Source organism: Lissotriton helveticus, chromosome 2_1 (genome assembly GCF_964261635.1).
Source record: "Lissotriton helveticus chromosome 2_1, aLisHel1.1, whole genome shotgun sequence".
NCBI classification, from domain to species: domain Eukaryota; kingdom Metazoa; phylum Chordata; class Amphibia; order Caudata; family Salamandridae; genus Lissotriton; species Lissotriton helveticus.
In genome coordinates this window covers 194688499-194703350 of record NC_136059.1, presented here as the reverse complement: position 1 = coordinate 194703350, position 14852 = coordinate 194688499, and positions in this window count along the sequence as shown.

Sequence of the window (14852 nt, the reverse complement as noted above, 5' to 3'; positions counted from 1 at the left end):
TTACTACATTGACCAGAGTCCTTAGGGGCGACACCGCCGGTGTGTGAGTAGTGTGCGACCCCACCCCCATTTGTAACTTTAAAGCTCCCTTGAGCAGCGGGCTGACGAGCCTGGGATCCAGCACCTACGCGCCTGAGTGGTACTATACCTGGCAGATATTGGCAGCCATCGGCAACCCCAGTACACGGCCTATCCCTGCTGATGAGGGGTAATACCCCGAAACACGTGTCCAGGGATGGCGAAGACAGCGAAGATAGCAGAAGATCGAAAGATGATGCATCGCGAACACTTTACTATATTGACCAGAGTCCTTAGGGGCGACACCGCCGGTGTGTGAGTAGTGTGCGACCCCACCCCCATTTGTAACTTTAAAGCTCCCTTGAGCAGCGGGCTGACGAGCCTGGGATCCCGCACCTACGCGCTTGAGTGGTACTATACCTGGCAGATATTGGCAGCCATCGGCAACCCCAGTACACGGCCTATCCCTGCTAATTAGGGGTAATACCCCGAAACACGTGTCCAGGGATGGCGAAGACAGCGAAGATAGCAGAAGATCGAAAGATGATGCATCGCGAACACTTTACTACATTGACCAGAGTCCTTAGGGGCGACACCGCCGGTGTGTGAGTAGTGTGCGACCCCACCCCCATTTGTAACTTTAAAGCTCCCTTGAGCAGCGGGCTGACGAGCCTGGGAACCCGCACCTACGCGCCCGAGTGGTACTATACCTGGCAGATATTGGCAGTCATCGGCAACCCCAGTACACGGCCTATCCCTGCTGATGAGGGGTAATACCCCGAAACACGTGTCCAGGGATGGCGAAGACAGCGAAGATAGCAGAAGATCGAAAGATGATGCATCGCGAACACTTTACTACATTGACCAGAGTCCTTAGGGGCGACACCGCCGGTGTGTGAGTAGTGTGCGACCCCACCCCCATTTGTAACTTTAAAGCTCCCTTGAGCAGCGGGCTGACGAGCCTGGGATCCCGCACCTACGCGCTTGAGTGGTACTATACCTGGCAGATATTGGCAGCCATCGGCAACCCCAGTACACGGCCTATCCCTGCTAATGAGGGGTAATACCCCGAAACACGTGTCCAGGGATGGCGAAGACAGCGAAGATAGCAGAAGATCGAAAGATGATGCATCGCGAACACTTTACTACATTGACCAGAGTCCTTAGGGGCGACACCGCCGGTGTGTGAGTAGTGTGCGACCCCACCCCCATTTGTAACTTTAAAGCTCCCTTGAGCAGCGGGCTGACGAGCCTGGGATCCCGCACCTATGCGCCCGAGTGGTACTATACCTGGCAGATATTGGCAGCCATCGGCAACCCCAGTACACGGCCTATCCCTGCTGATGAGGGGTAATACCCCGAAACACGTGTCCAGGGATGGCGAAGATAGCAGAAGATCGAAAGATGATGCATCGCGAACACTTTACTACATTGACCAGAGTCCTTAGGGGCGACACCGCCGGTGTGTGAGTAGTGTGCGACCCCACCCCCATTTGTAACTTTAAAGCTCCCTTGAGTAGCGGGCTGACGAGCCTGGGATCCAGCACCTACGCGCCTGAGTGGTACTATACCTGGCAGATATTGGCAGCCATCGGCAACCCCAGTACACGGCCTATCCCTGCTGATGAGGGGTAATACCCCGAAACACGTGTCCAGGGATGGCGAAGACAGCGAAGATAGCAGAAGATCGAAAGATGATGCATCGCGAACACTTTACTATATTGACCAGAGTCCTTAGGGGCGACACCGCCGGTGTGTGAGTAGTGTGCGACCCCACCCCCATTTGTAACTTTAAAGCTCCCTTGAGCAGCGGGCTGACGAGCCTGGGATCCCGCACCTACGCGCTTGAGTGGTACTATACCTGGCAGATATTGGCAGCCATCGGCAACCCCAGTACACGGCCTATCCCTGCTAATTAGGGGTAATACCCCGAAACACGTGTCCAGGGATGGCGAAGACAGCGAAGATAGCAGAAGATCGAAAGATGATGCATCGCGAACACTTTACTACATTGACCAGAGTCCTTAGGGGCGACACCGCCGGTGTGTGAGTAGTGTGCGACCCCACCCCCATTTGTAACTTTAAAGCTCCCTTGAGCAGCGGGCTGACGAGCCTGGGAACCCGCACCTACGCGCCCGAGTGGTACTATACCTGGCAGATATTGGCAGTCATCGGCAACCCCAGTACACGGCCTATCCCTGCTGATGAGGGGTAATACCCCGAAACACGTGTCCAGGGATGGCGAAGACAGCGAAGATAGCAGAAGATCGAAAGATGATGCATCGCGAACACTTTACTACATTGACCAGAGTCCTTAGGGGCGACACCGCCGGTGTGTGAGTAGTGTGCGACCCCACCCCCATTTGTAACTTTAAAGCTCCCTTGAGCAGCGGGCTGACGAGCCTGGGATCCCGCACCTACGCGCCTGAGTGGTACTATACCTGGCAAATATTGGCAGCCATCGGCAACCCCAGTACACGGCCTATCCCTGCTGATGAGGGGTAATACCCCGAAAGACGTGTCCAGGGATGGCAAAGACAGCGAAGATAGCAGAAGATCGAAAGATGATGCATCGCGAACACTTTACTACATTGACCAGAGTCCTTAGGGGCGACACCGCCGGTGTGTGAGTAGTGTGTGACCCCACCCCCATTTGTAACTTTAAAGCTCCCTTGAACAGCTGGCTGACGAGCCTGGGATCCCACACCTACGCGTCTGAGTGGTACTATACCTGGCAGATATTGGCAGCCATCGGCAACCCCAGTACACGGCCTATCCCTGCTGATGAGGGGTAATACCCCAAAAGACGTGTCCAGGGATGGCAAAGACAGCGAAGATAGCAGAAGATCGAAAGATGATGCATCGCGAACACTTTACTACATTGACCAGAGTCCTTAGGGGCGACACCGCCGGTGTGTGAGTAGTGTGCGACCCCACCCCCATTTGTAACTTTAAAGCTCCCTTGAGCAGCGGGCTGACGAGCCTGGGATCCCGCACCTACGCGCCTGAGTGGTACTATACCTGGCAGATATTGGCAGCCATCGGCAACCCCAGTACACGGCCTATCCCTGCTGATGAGGGGTAATACCCCGAAACACGTGTCCAGGGATGGCGAAGACAGCGAAGATAGCAGAAGATCGAAAGATGATGCATCGCGAACACTTTACTACATTGACCAGAGTCCTTAGGGGCGACACCGCCGGTGTGTGAGTAGTGTGCGACCCCACCCCCATTTGTAACTTTAAAGCTCCCTTGAGCAGCGGGCTGACGAGCCTGGGATCCCGCACCTACGCGTCTGAGTGGTACTATACCTGGCAGATATTGGCAGCCATCGGCAACCCCAGTACACGGCCTATCCCTGCTGATGAGGGGTAATACCCCGAAACACGTGTCCAGGGATGGCGAAGACAGCGAAGATAGCAGAAGATCGAAAGATGATGCATCGCGAACACTTTACTACATTGACCAGAGTCCTTAGGGGCGACACCGCCGGTGTGTGAGTAGTGTGCGACCCCACCCCCATTTGTAACTTTAAAGCTCCCTTGAGCAGCGGGCTGACGAGCCTGGGATCCCGCACCTACGCGCCTGAGTGGTACTATACCTGGCAGATATTGGCAGCCATCAGCAATCCCAGTACACGGCCTATCCCTGCTGATGAGGGGTAATACCCCGAAACACGTGTCCAGGGATGGCGAAGAGAGCGAAGATAGCAGAAGATCGAAAGGTGATGCATCGCGAACACTTTACTACATTGACCAGAGTCCTTAGGGGCGACACCGCCGGTGTGTGAGTAGTGTGCGACCTCACCCCCATTTGTAACTTTAAAGCTCCCTTGAGCAGCGGGCTGACGAGCCTGGGATCCCGCACCTACGCGCCTGAGTGGTACTATACCTGGCAGATATTGGCAGCCATCGGCAACCCCAGTACACGGCCTATCCCTGCTGATGAGGGGTAATACCCCGAAACACGTGTCCAGGGATGGCGAAGACAGCGAAGATAGCAGAAGATCGAAAGATGATGCATCGCGAACACTTTACTACATTGACCAGAGTCCTTAGGGGCGACACCGCCGGTGTGTGAGTAGTGTGCGACCCCACCCCCATTTGTAACTTTAAAGCGCCCTTGAGCAGCGGGCTGACGAGCCTAGGATCCCGCACCTACGCGCCTGAGTGGTACTATACCTGGCAGATATTGGCAGCCATCGGCAACCCCAGTACACGGCCTATCCCTGCTGATGAGGGGTAATACCCCGAAACACGTGTCCAGGGATGGCGAAGATAGCAGAAGATCGAAAGATGATGCATCGCGAACACTTTACTACATTGACCAGAGTCCTTAGGGGCGACACCGCCGGTGTGTGAGTAGTGTGCGACCCCACCCCCATTTGTAACTTTAAAGCTCCCTTGAGTAGCGGGCTGACGAGCCTGGGATCCAGCACCTACGCGCCTGAGTGGTACTATACCTGGCAGATATTGGCAGCCATCGGCAACCCCAGTACACGGCCTATCCCTGCTGATGAGGGGTAATACCCCGAAACACGTGTCCAGGGATGGCGAAGACAGCGAAGATAGCAGAAGATCGAAAGATGATGCATCGCGAACACTTTACTATATTGACCAGAGTCCTTAGGGGCGACACCGCCGGTGTGTGAGTAGTGTGCGACCCCACCCCCATTTGTAACTTTAAAGCTCCCTTGAGCAGCGGGCTGACGAGCCTGGGATCCCGCACCTACGCGCTTGAGTGGTACTATACCTGGCAGATATTGGCAGCCATCGGCAACCCCAGTACACGGCCTATCCCTGCTAATTAGGGGTAATACCCCGAAACACGTGTCCAGGGATGGCGAAGACAGCGAAGATAGCAGAAGATCGAAAGATGATGCATCGCGAACACTTTACTACATTGACCAGAGTCCTTAGGGGCGACACCGCCGGTGTGTGAGTAGTGTGCGACCCCACCCCCATTTGTAACTTTAAAGCTCCCTTGAGCAGCGGGCTGACGAGCCTGGGAACCCGCACCTACGCGCCCGAGTGGTACTATACCTGGCAGATATTGGCAGTCATCGGCAACCCCAGTACACGGCCTATCCCTGCTGATGAGGGGTAATACCCCGAAACACGTGTCCAGGGATGGCGAAGACAGCGAAGATAGCAGAAGATCGAAAGATGATGCATCGCGAACACTTTACTACATTGACCAGAGTCCTTAGGGGCGACACCGCCGGTGTGTGAGTAGTGTGCGACCCCACCCCCATTTGTAACTTTAAAGCTCCCTTGAGCAGCGGGCTGACGAGCCTGGGATCCCGCACCTACGCGCCTGAGTGGTACTATACCTGGCAAATATTGGCAGCCATCGGCAACCCCAGTACACGGCCTATCCCTGCTGATGAGGGGTAATACCCCGAAAGACGTGTCCAGGGATGGCAAAGACAGCGAAGATAGCAGAAGATCGAAAGATGATGCATCGCGAACACTTTACTACATTGACCAGAGTCCTTAGGGGCGACACCGCCGGTGTGTGAGTAGTGTGTGACCCCACCCCCATTTGTAACTTTAAAGCTCCCTTGAACAGCTGGCTGACGAGCCTGGGATCCCACACCTACGCGTCTGAGTGGTACTATACCTGGCAGATATTGGCAGCCATCGGCAACCCCAGTACACGGCCTATCCCTGCTGATGAGGGGTAATACCCCAAAAGACGTGTCCAGGGATGGCAAAGACAGCGAAGATAGCAGAAGATCGAAAGATGATGCATCGCGAACACTTTACTACATTGACCAGAGTCCTTAGGGGCGACACCGCCGGTGTGTGAGTAGTGTGCGACCCCACCCCCATTTGTAACTTTAAAGCTCCCTTGAGCAGCGGGCTGACGAGCCTGGGATCCCGCACCTACGCGCCTGAGTGGTACTATACCTGGCAGATATTGGCAGCCATCGGCAACCCCAGTACACGGCCTATCCCTGCTGATGAGGGGTAATACCCCGAAACACGTGTCCAGGGATGGCGAAGACAGCGAAGATAGCAGAAGATCGAAAGATGATGCATCGCGAACACTTTACTACATTGACCAGAGTCCTTAGGGGCGACACCGCCGGTGTGTGAGTAGTGTGCGACCCCACCCCCATTTGTAACTTTAAAGCTCCCTTGAGCAGCGGGCTGACGAGCCTGGGATCCCGCACCTACGCGTCTGAGTGGTACTATACCTGGCAGATATTGGCAGCCATCGGCAACCCCAGTACACGGCCTATCCCTGCTGATGAGGGGTAATACCCCGAAACACGTGTCCAGGGATGGCGAAGACAGCGAAGATAGCAGAAGATCGAAAGATGATGCATCGCGAACACTTTACTACATTGACCAGAGTCCTTAGGGGCGACACCGCCGGTGTGTGAGTAGTGTGCGACCCCACCCCCATTTGTAACTTTAAAGCTCCCTTGAGCAGCGGGCTGACGAGCCTGGGATCCCGCACCTACGCGCCTGAGTGGTACTATACCTGGCAGATATTGGCAGCCATCAGCAATCCCAGTACACGGCCTATCCCTGCTGATGAGGGGTAATACCCCGAAACACGTGTCCAGGGATGGCGAAGAGAGCGAAGATAGCAGAAGATCGAAAGGTGATGCATCGCGAACACTTTACTACATTGACCAGAGTCCTTAGGGGCGACACCGCCGGTGTGTGAGTAGTGTGCGACCTCACCCCCATTTGTAACTTTAAAGCTCCCTTGAGCAGCGGGCTGACGAGCCTGGGATCCCGCACCTACGCGCCTGAGTGGTACTATACCTGGCAGATATTGGCAGCCATCGGCAACCCCAGTACACGGCCTATCCCTGCTGATGAGGGGTAATACCCCGAAACACGTGTCCAGGGATGGCGAAGACAGCGAAGATAGCAGAAGATCGAAAGATGATGCATCGCGAACACTTTACTACATTGACCAGAGTCCTTAGGGGCGACACCGCCGGTGTGTGAGTAGTGTGCGACCCCACCCCCATTTGTAACTTTAAAGCGCCCTTGAGCAGCGGGCTGACGAGCCTAGGATCCCGCACCTACGCGCCTGAGTGGTACTATACCTGGCAGATATTGGCAGCCATCGGCAACCCCAGTACACAGCCTATCCCTGCTGATGAGGGGTAATACCCCGAAACACGTGTCCAGGGATGGCAAAGACAGCGAAGATAGCAGGCGATCGAAAGATGGTTTATCGCGAACACTTTACTACATTGACCAGAGTCCTTAGGGGCGACACCGCCGGTGTGTGAGTAGTGTGCGACCCCACCCCCATTTGTAACTTTAAAGCTCCCTTGAGCTGCGGGCTGACGAGCCTGGGATCCCGCACCTACGCGCCTGAGTGGTACTATACCTGGCAGATATTGGCAGCCATCGGCAACCCCAGTACACGGCCTATCCCTGCTGATGAGGGGTAATACCCCGAAACACGTGTCCAGGGATGGCGAAGACAGCGAAGATAGCAGAAGATCGAAAGATGATGCATCGCGAACACTTTACTACATTGACCAGAGTCCTTAGGGGCGACACCGCCGGTGTGTGAGTAGTGTGCGACCCCACCCCCATTTGTAACTTTAAAGCTCCCTTGAGCAGCGGGCTGACAAGCCTGGGATCCCGCACCTACGCGCCTGAGTGGTACTATACCTGGCAGATATTGGCAGCCATCGGCAACCCCAGTACACGGCCTATCCCTGCTCATGAGGGGTAATACCCCGAAACACGTGTCCAGGGATGGCGAAGATAGCAGAAGATCGAAAGATGATGCATCGCGAACACTTTACTACATTGACCAGAGTCCTTAGGGGCGACACCGCCGGTGTGTGAGTAGTGTGAGACCCCACCCCCATTCGATGATCTGACCAATCCACCGACAGGGTGTGGTTTATCGTGACTATATCTTTTTGGCGATAATGGCACCTATGACTGCTTCTTTGTGGTGAGTTTCCTCTGTGCAGTGTTGGGTAAGTTCGTTATTGTGTAGCAGCTCATTCAGGTTCTGGATTAGCAGGTTGTTTTCTTCATTCCAGTGTAGGTTGAGGTCGCCCAGAATTAAGTTGTTTGCATCTCGGAGAGAGCAGTGGGCAACCAGGTCAGACAGGTGTTCAGTGAATGTGGTGGTGTTGCCTGGGGGTTGGTAGATTAGGTGGCAGATTAGTGTTTTGTTGTTGCTAGTGTTGATGTTGACGGTTAGGCATTCAAAGGTGTTATAGTTTCAGGAGTCTGTTTCCGTCACAGAAATATTGTCTCTGTGGATGATTGCTATGCCTCCTCCTCTTTGGTCTTTTCTATCTTTGTGAGTGATTGCAAAGCCCTGGGGGAACAAGAGTGGTAGGGAGGAATAATTTAGCCAAGTTTCAGTGATAAATGCTATGTCTATGTTGTGAGTGAGGATGGATTCTGCTAGCTCTGTGGCATGCTTGGTGGCTGATCTGCAGTTTATGAGCATGCAGTTGGTGAGGGTCGTCTGTTTTGGATTTCTTCATTCGGGGGCCGTGGGGATAATAGTGCAGGTGTGATGGTGTGTGATGGCCCCGACATTGTTCTCCCTCTTTGTTAATGGGGTGGTAGACCATTTGAGGGAGGACAATGCCGATGCCCCGGTCCTGGCGGGAGAAAAAACACCTACACTCCTCTACGCAGACGATACGCTCTTGCTTTCTAAAACGTCTTCCGGACTCCAGAAACTGCTGAATAGATTCAGTTTGTTCTGTGAGAAACGTGGGCTGACCATCAACACATCTAAAACTAAGTTAATGGTCCTGCCCCCTTCAAAGAAGGCAAACAAAATTAACATTATTCTTGATGGTATATCACTGGAAGTGGTGGAGAATTTTGACTACCTGGGAATTAGGTTGAACAATAAAATGAAATGGGACTCCCATATTTCCAAGATGTTAATAAATCTGAAGAGAGTGTCTGGTGCCATTCTGAGGAGCCAGCGCATGTCTGCAAGCAGGCCTATTGCCCCTGCGCTTGCAGTTTACGAAGGAAAAGCACTGGCTTCTGCAGTTTATCGAACTGAACTCTGGGGTAGTGAAAACATAACAGATCTGACAAGAGCGGAAAATAAGTTTTTAAGGTATTTAGTTTCTCTCCCCATCTCCACCCCTTTGAAGCCTCTTCTTCACGATATGGGCAAACGTCCAATATCTGATATAGTTCGTCTCCGTCCTTTGCTGTTCTGGGTGCGCCTGCGGAGGACCCCAGAACTAGCAAATTACGCTCTGGTATTAGACGAACTTATCGCACTAAATGGTGCGAATAAGATCCAGTGGCTAACCAAACTTAAACAGATGGTCACAAAGCTTGGATTGGCGGAATTTTGGACTACACAGTCCCCTCCGCCAAAACAATTAGTTAAGAAGATTTACTGGGAGTGGTGCCAAACTGAGGAACTCAGGAATACAAAATGGGGAGCCCTAACCGCTCAATTCCTAGAGCATAAGCCCATTATGAGGTTTGAACCCCTCTTATATTTTATTCAAAAATCTAAAGATAGAGCCATTTTTCTAAAAATTAGATACGGGACACTTCCACTCAACAAATTTGTGGAGGGCTGGAAAGGAAGGTGGGCCACAGATGGCTCCTGTCCATGTTGCCCATGTAAAACTGAATCCTTACCGCATTTCTAGTTTGGATGTAAAGCATACAAGAATGCGAGAGCAAAATGGTTGAAACCGGTATGCTTGATGCTAGGGGTCAGAGATTTTAGAGTTGCTCTCCGCATCCTCGTAACTGACACAAGCTCTTTAGTTGTTGTATGCGGAGTTGCTAAATATCTGTTAAGTGCTTGGTTTATGCGCTCCAAGTTGCTAAATTAAAAAAAAAAAAATGTTTAGAGCCTGTAGGAATTGAATCCTTGTATGTGCACTTCCGCTAATAACTGAGAGGATGCTGTAAATACCTTGATTTTAACTTGTATATATTCGCTTTTTATTGTCTTTTAATGTGTTTTTAACAGGATGAAATAGCTATAAATCTTCCCTTTCTAATCTTTATTTTTCCTTGTCATGATGCATGTATGTTTGTACTTTAATGATATTTATATCGAATAAAGTATTAGCTAGCAGAATCCATCCTCACTCACAACATAGACATAGCATTTATCACTGAAACTTGGCTAAATTATTCCTCCCTACCACTCTTGTTCCCCCAGGGCTTTGCAATCACTCACAAAGATAGAAAAGACCAAAGAGGAGGAGGCATAGCAATCATCCACAGAGACAATATTTCTGTGACGGAAACAGGCTCCTGAAACTATAACACCTTTGCAGGTGGCCAGAGGTCTGGGGGATTTCGGAGGGGCCTGGTCTCTTCCTAGTCCGGTGATCAACTGGATTTTGGATTGGAGAGTGACAGTAATGGGATTGTCGTACGAGGAGGCGAGGTGAGCCGCTACACTCTCAGACATTGCATCTCTAGTTCTTTTGGGTAGAGATCCATCTCTGGAGGAGAGCCTTGGAAGGCCTTTGTTGTGGGTGGGTGGGAAAGGAGCGGGTACGCAAAGGGTGATGGGGCGCGGCGAGTTTGGATAGGATTTCCCTAAAACCCTGGATTATGGTTGCTATCTGGGTTTCCAGCAGGGAGAGGCACTGCCCAGTCTCTGTCGGTGAGGTACCGGGCGGGTGCTGGGCGGGTATGTTAGACCGGGGGGGGGGGGGGGAAGAGTCTTGTATTGTTTGGTTGCTTTGTTGTGGTTGTGTTGTCAGTGTGGTTTCTAGGTGTGGCTGTGAGTGCAGGGGGGTGGGGGTCGTGTTGGGGTGTTGGTGATTTATTCCATGTGAGTTTGGGGTGGAGGTTGGGAGTCAGAGATAGTGTGTTAAAGTTGTTCGAGGTGGATGGAGGGCAGGTGGCGGGTGGGGGCGGAGGGGGAAGTGAGGGGGGAGTGAGGGGGGCTTGTTCTCTTTGGGGGTGGTGAGGGTGGTGTCGCGTGGCAAAGGTTGGGTGTGGTTACTAGGGGGCATTGGAAAGGTGGGTGGGTTCTGATGGTGGGTCCGGTTCCTCTGGGGGAGGAGTATGGGCGCGGAGGGGAGGAGTGCGTGAGAGGGGACAGTCAGGAGGGATGGGAAGAAGGCGTCAAAGGAATCTAGATTGGCGTTGTTGGCTTGTATCAGGACTGTACCATTGGAGTAGATGGTCAAAGTGGTATTTCCAGTACGTCTTGTGCGGTTAGGAGCTGATAGTGTCAGTTTGCAGCCATGTGAGGTGTTGGTTGTTTTGGAGACATTTAGCTGCGATCTGAGGATGGAGTTCCAAACTTTCAGTGTGGAAAATGAGATCCATTGTTACCTGTCCTCTGGAGGAGCATTGGTAGATGTCTGTGAATAGGGATTCAGGATGTTTCTGATCAGTTTTTGCTTATGTTTTCTTTTCTTTGGGTGAGAGGTTAGGTGGGAAACTGATCGAGAAGGAGTTCAGGAGGTGAGGTTTTAAGTGGTTCACAGAAGAGAGGGTGGTGTGGGCAGACGTGGCGGAAGGCATTGTGTCTAGGAACGTCAGGGGGCAAGTGTTTCCAGAGCCGTCTTAATAGGGTAGTATGAGAGTTATACTGACTCATGCTGTTTTTCTTGGGCTAGTTATTGAGAGCAGACTCGGGGGTGCTGGCGGATTGAGGCGCAGGTGCTGGAAAATGCTGGGGTCAACACTGTGTGCAGAGAATTAGAAAAATGCTTATGTGGGGAGATGGAGGGCGTAAGCTACGTGCCTCGGGCGGTCATCTTAGGGTCAGGCACAGTAGGGAGGGGGAGCTGGTAGCCTTGAGGGTGAGCGGGCTAATCTCACATTGATGATGTGGCCGGAGGGGACTAGTTGGGTTATAGGTTTATAGGGCTTTATCTGACGTTTAGTTTTCTGTGTATATTCTTCTGAGACTGTTATACAAGCACTCATGTAGCAGCGGCACCAGACTGTCACGCTTTATTTTGCGTGAGAGGCATTTTGCCCGAGTGCGTCTCCTGTTACCGCACGGGTGTGGTAAGTGGCGCACTTTCATGCGCATTCCTTCGCACCGCGGAGAAGCTTGTTAGCGCTCCTGCGGTCCCGTTGCGCTGAGGGGAACAGCGTGGGTCCTCCGCTCAGCACCTGCTTCCCTTCCAACCCTCATCTGTCCCCCTGTATGCAGTAAGAGTTGAAGGGCTTAGCTCACCTGATTGATTCTGTGGCTCATTGCTGTAAGCACTATTGTATTGTTTAAAGTATTCTAGAGCACCAGCGAGGGGGCTGCCCTTACTAACTTTCACAGAGCGTGATAGTGCACTCCCCCTGTTAATAATGCAATCCCAACGGGACCATGAGTATGTGCCCTCACTTCCCTCTGTGGAGGAATTGCCCCTCCCCCCAACGGCGCCATCATGCAGGGATAGAGAAGCTCCTCAACAACGCCATTTCTCATGCACTTGCCCCTCTGCAGGAGAGCATCACCAAACTGTTGGCCCAGGTCTTCAAGGGCACAGGGATACTGGGAGGATGAGACGGGAGGGCTGGGAGTAGTGGGGTAACTAGTTTCCCAACGCAAGGCTGGCAAGCATGACGCAGGGCACCTGGAGGGATTTAGTAGTCTGGCTTAAGTCTTCCATAAGAGTGTGTACATGCTGAAAGAAGCACCCTACAGGGAGGAAGACATAGCAGGGGCAATGGGCAACAACGTCACAACAGACTTCGACCCTGAGGGGGGGTTCCCTGACCTGGGGGGAGGGTGACATGGAGGACGAGGACTTATCATCTGATGAGGCCCAGGACTCAGGCGGATTTTGGCATCCGCACTCGGCCAACTCATACTCATACAAAGGGTCCCCTGCCCCTGCTGATATGTTTGACCCAGAGGGCATTTATCGACGGTGCTCCATGGAGCGGGTCCCTGAGAGGAAGGTGGCAGAGTATGTAGCAAGTAAGATCCGCCAGCCCCTGAGCAAGGAGGTGAGGGCCCGCCTCCAAGCGGAGTGTCCCAGACCATCACTAGGGGATAAGGTCACAGCAACTCCCGAGATTCACCTCAAGCTGCGTACCATTTTTACCAAGTACATGAAGCACCCCAAAAAGGGGATAGACCAATCCTGGAGGGCATGACAGGACAAACATTTAGATGTGGTGGAACCCCTAACAAAGATTATCGAACTTACTGAGCAAGCAAAAGAGTCAGGGCAGCCTCTTCCCACGGACGATGTAGCAAGATGGGCGCAGAGGGCGGTCTGCCTTCTTGGCAATGTCAACTGTGCTCTCTCTGTGGAACATCGCCGTTCCCTCCTTGTAAAAATGGATCCCAAACTGGGGGATCTCTCGTCTTCTGAGGCAAGTCCTATAGCACAGGGCACTCTCTTGGGCAAGCTTTTTGTCAAGGAGTTAGGAAAGTTAGTCTCAAAGTTCTTGGCCCTACCAAGGCCCTAACAGAGCCCAGGCCGGAAGGAACAATGGCTGGCAGGTTGGCCATCAGGGAACCTTCTACGCCTCCCGCGGAGGCGGAAGAGGTAAGAACAACCAAGCCCGGGAAGGGGCCCACAACAACAACGGATACAATGTTAGGCCCCATTCTGTTATCACCTCCTTGGTTGGAGGGAGACTTAGACTGTTTATTCACAAATGGGCAGAGATCATGGTAGACCCTTGGGTGCTGGAGACCGTGCAAGGGTACCATACAGAGTTCAAAGGGACAGCAGTGCAGGAAGTAAAGCCCCACCCTCTGTTTTTTCCCCTTCTCAGGATGCGTCCCTTTTAGAGCTAGAAGTTCAGGACCTTCTTAGCAAGGGAGTGGTATGCACTTCCAATCTGCATCCCAAGGGTTTCCTAAGCAACGTGTTTTAGTAGAGAAAAAAGACAAGGGCTCCCGCCCAGTCTTCAACCTCAGGTCCTTCAACGAGTGGCTGGTCTATCGCCACTTCAAGATGGAGGTGATCCATCTCCTCAGGGATCTACTTCTTCAGGATGACTGGTTAGCGCATCTCGGTCTCAAGGATGTCTACCTGACGGTCCCCATCTTTCCCCCTCATTGCTGGTTTCTCCAATTCGAATGAAAGGGGCAAATCTTCGAATTTCGGACTCTGCCATTCGGCCTGTCGTCAGCACCCTGGTGCTTTACAAAACTTCTCAAACCAATGGTGGAACATCTCCGGATATTGGGCATCAGGTTGATCCTCTAACTGGACGAAATCTTACTGATGGACCAGTCACAAGATCGCCTGGTGGCTCACCTGAATATCACCATATCTATACTCCCAAACTCAACCAACAGAAGTCAGACCTGACCGCAGAGCAGAACATGATATTTTTAGATTTCTGCATAGACTCCAAAGTAGCGACCCTGAGCCTACCGAACCAGAAGATATCCAAGATCAAAAAGGAACTGAGGAAAGGTCTCAGATGGGACAGAATCTCTTTGCATCAACTAGCCACGATTGTTGGCTTGTTATAGTCTTCTATACAGGCCATATTCCTGAGTCTGCTCCTTTACAGAGCCCTGCAGAGACTGAAGACGGCCCACCTTTGGTGGGGACTCACGAATTCCGAGCTGGTGACACTGACATCAGAGGCCTGGACGGAGCTCCAGTGGTGGGTCGACCACATGGAAGCATGGAATGGTCGGGATATTTTCGGCTCCTGCCCGGATCTGGTGATAGAATCAGACGCCAGTCGTGTTGGTTGGGGAGCGTTAAGCAGATCGACCTCCATGGGAGGCAGATGGATGGAGGAGAAACTGGCTCTCCACATCAATTGTCTCCAACCACTGGCGGGATCGTTTGGTATTCGATCCCTTACGAGGGACAGAGTATTGTGCGGTTTGCTCCTGAGGATGGACAACACGACAGCGGTGCAATATATCAAGTAGCTGGGTAA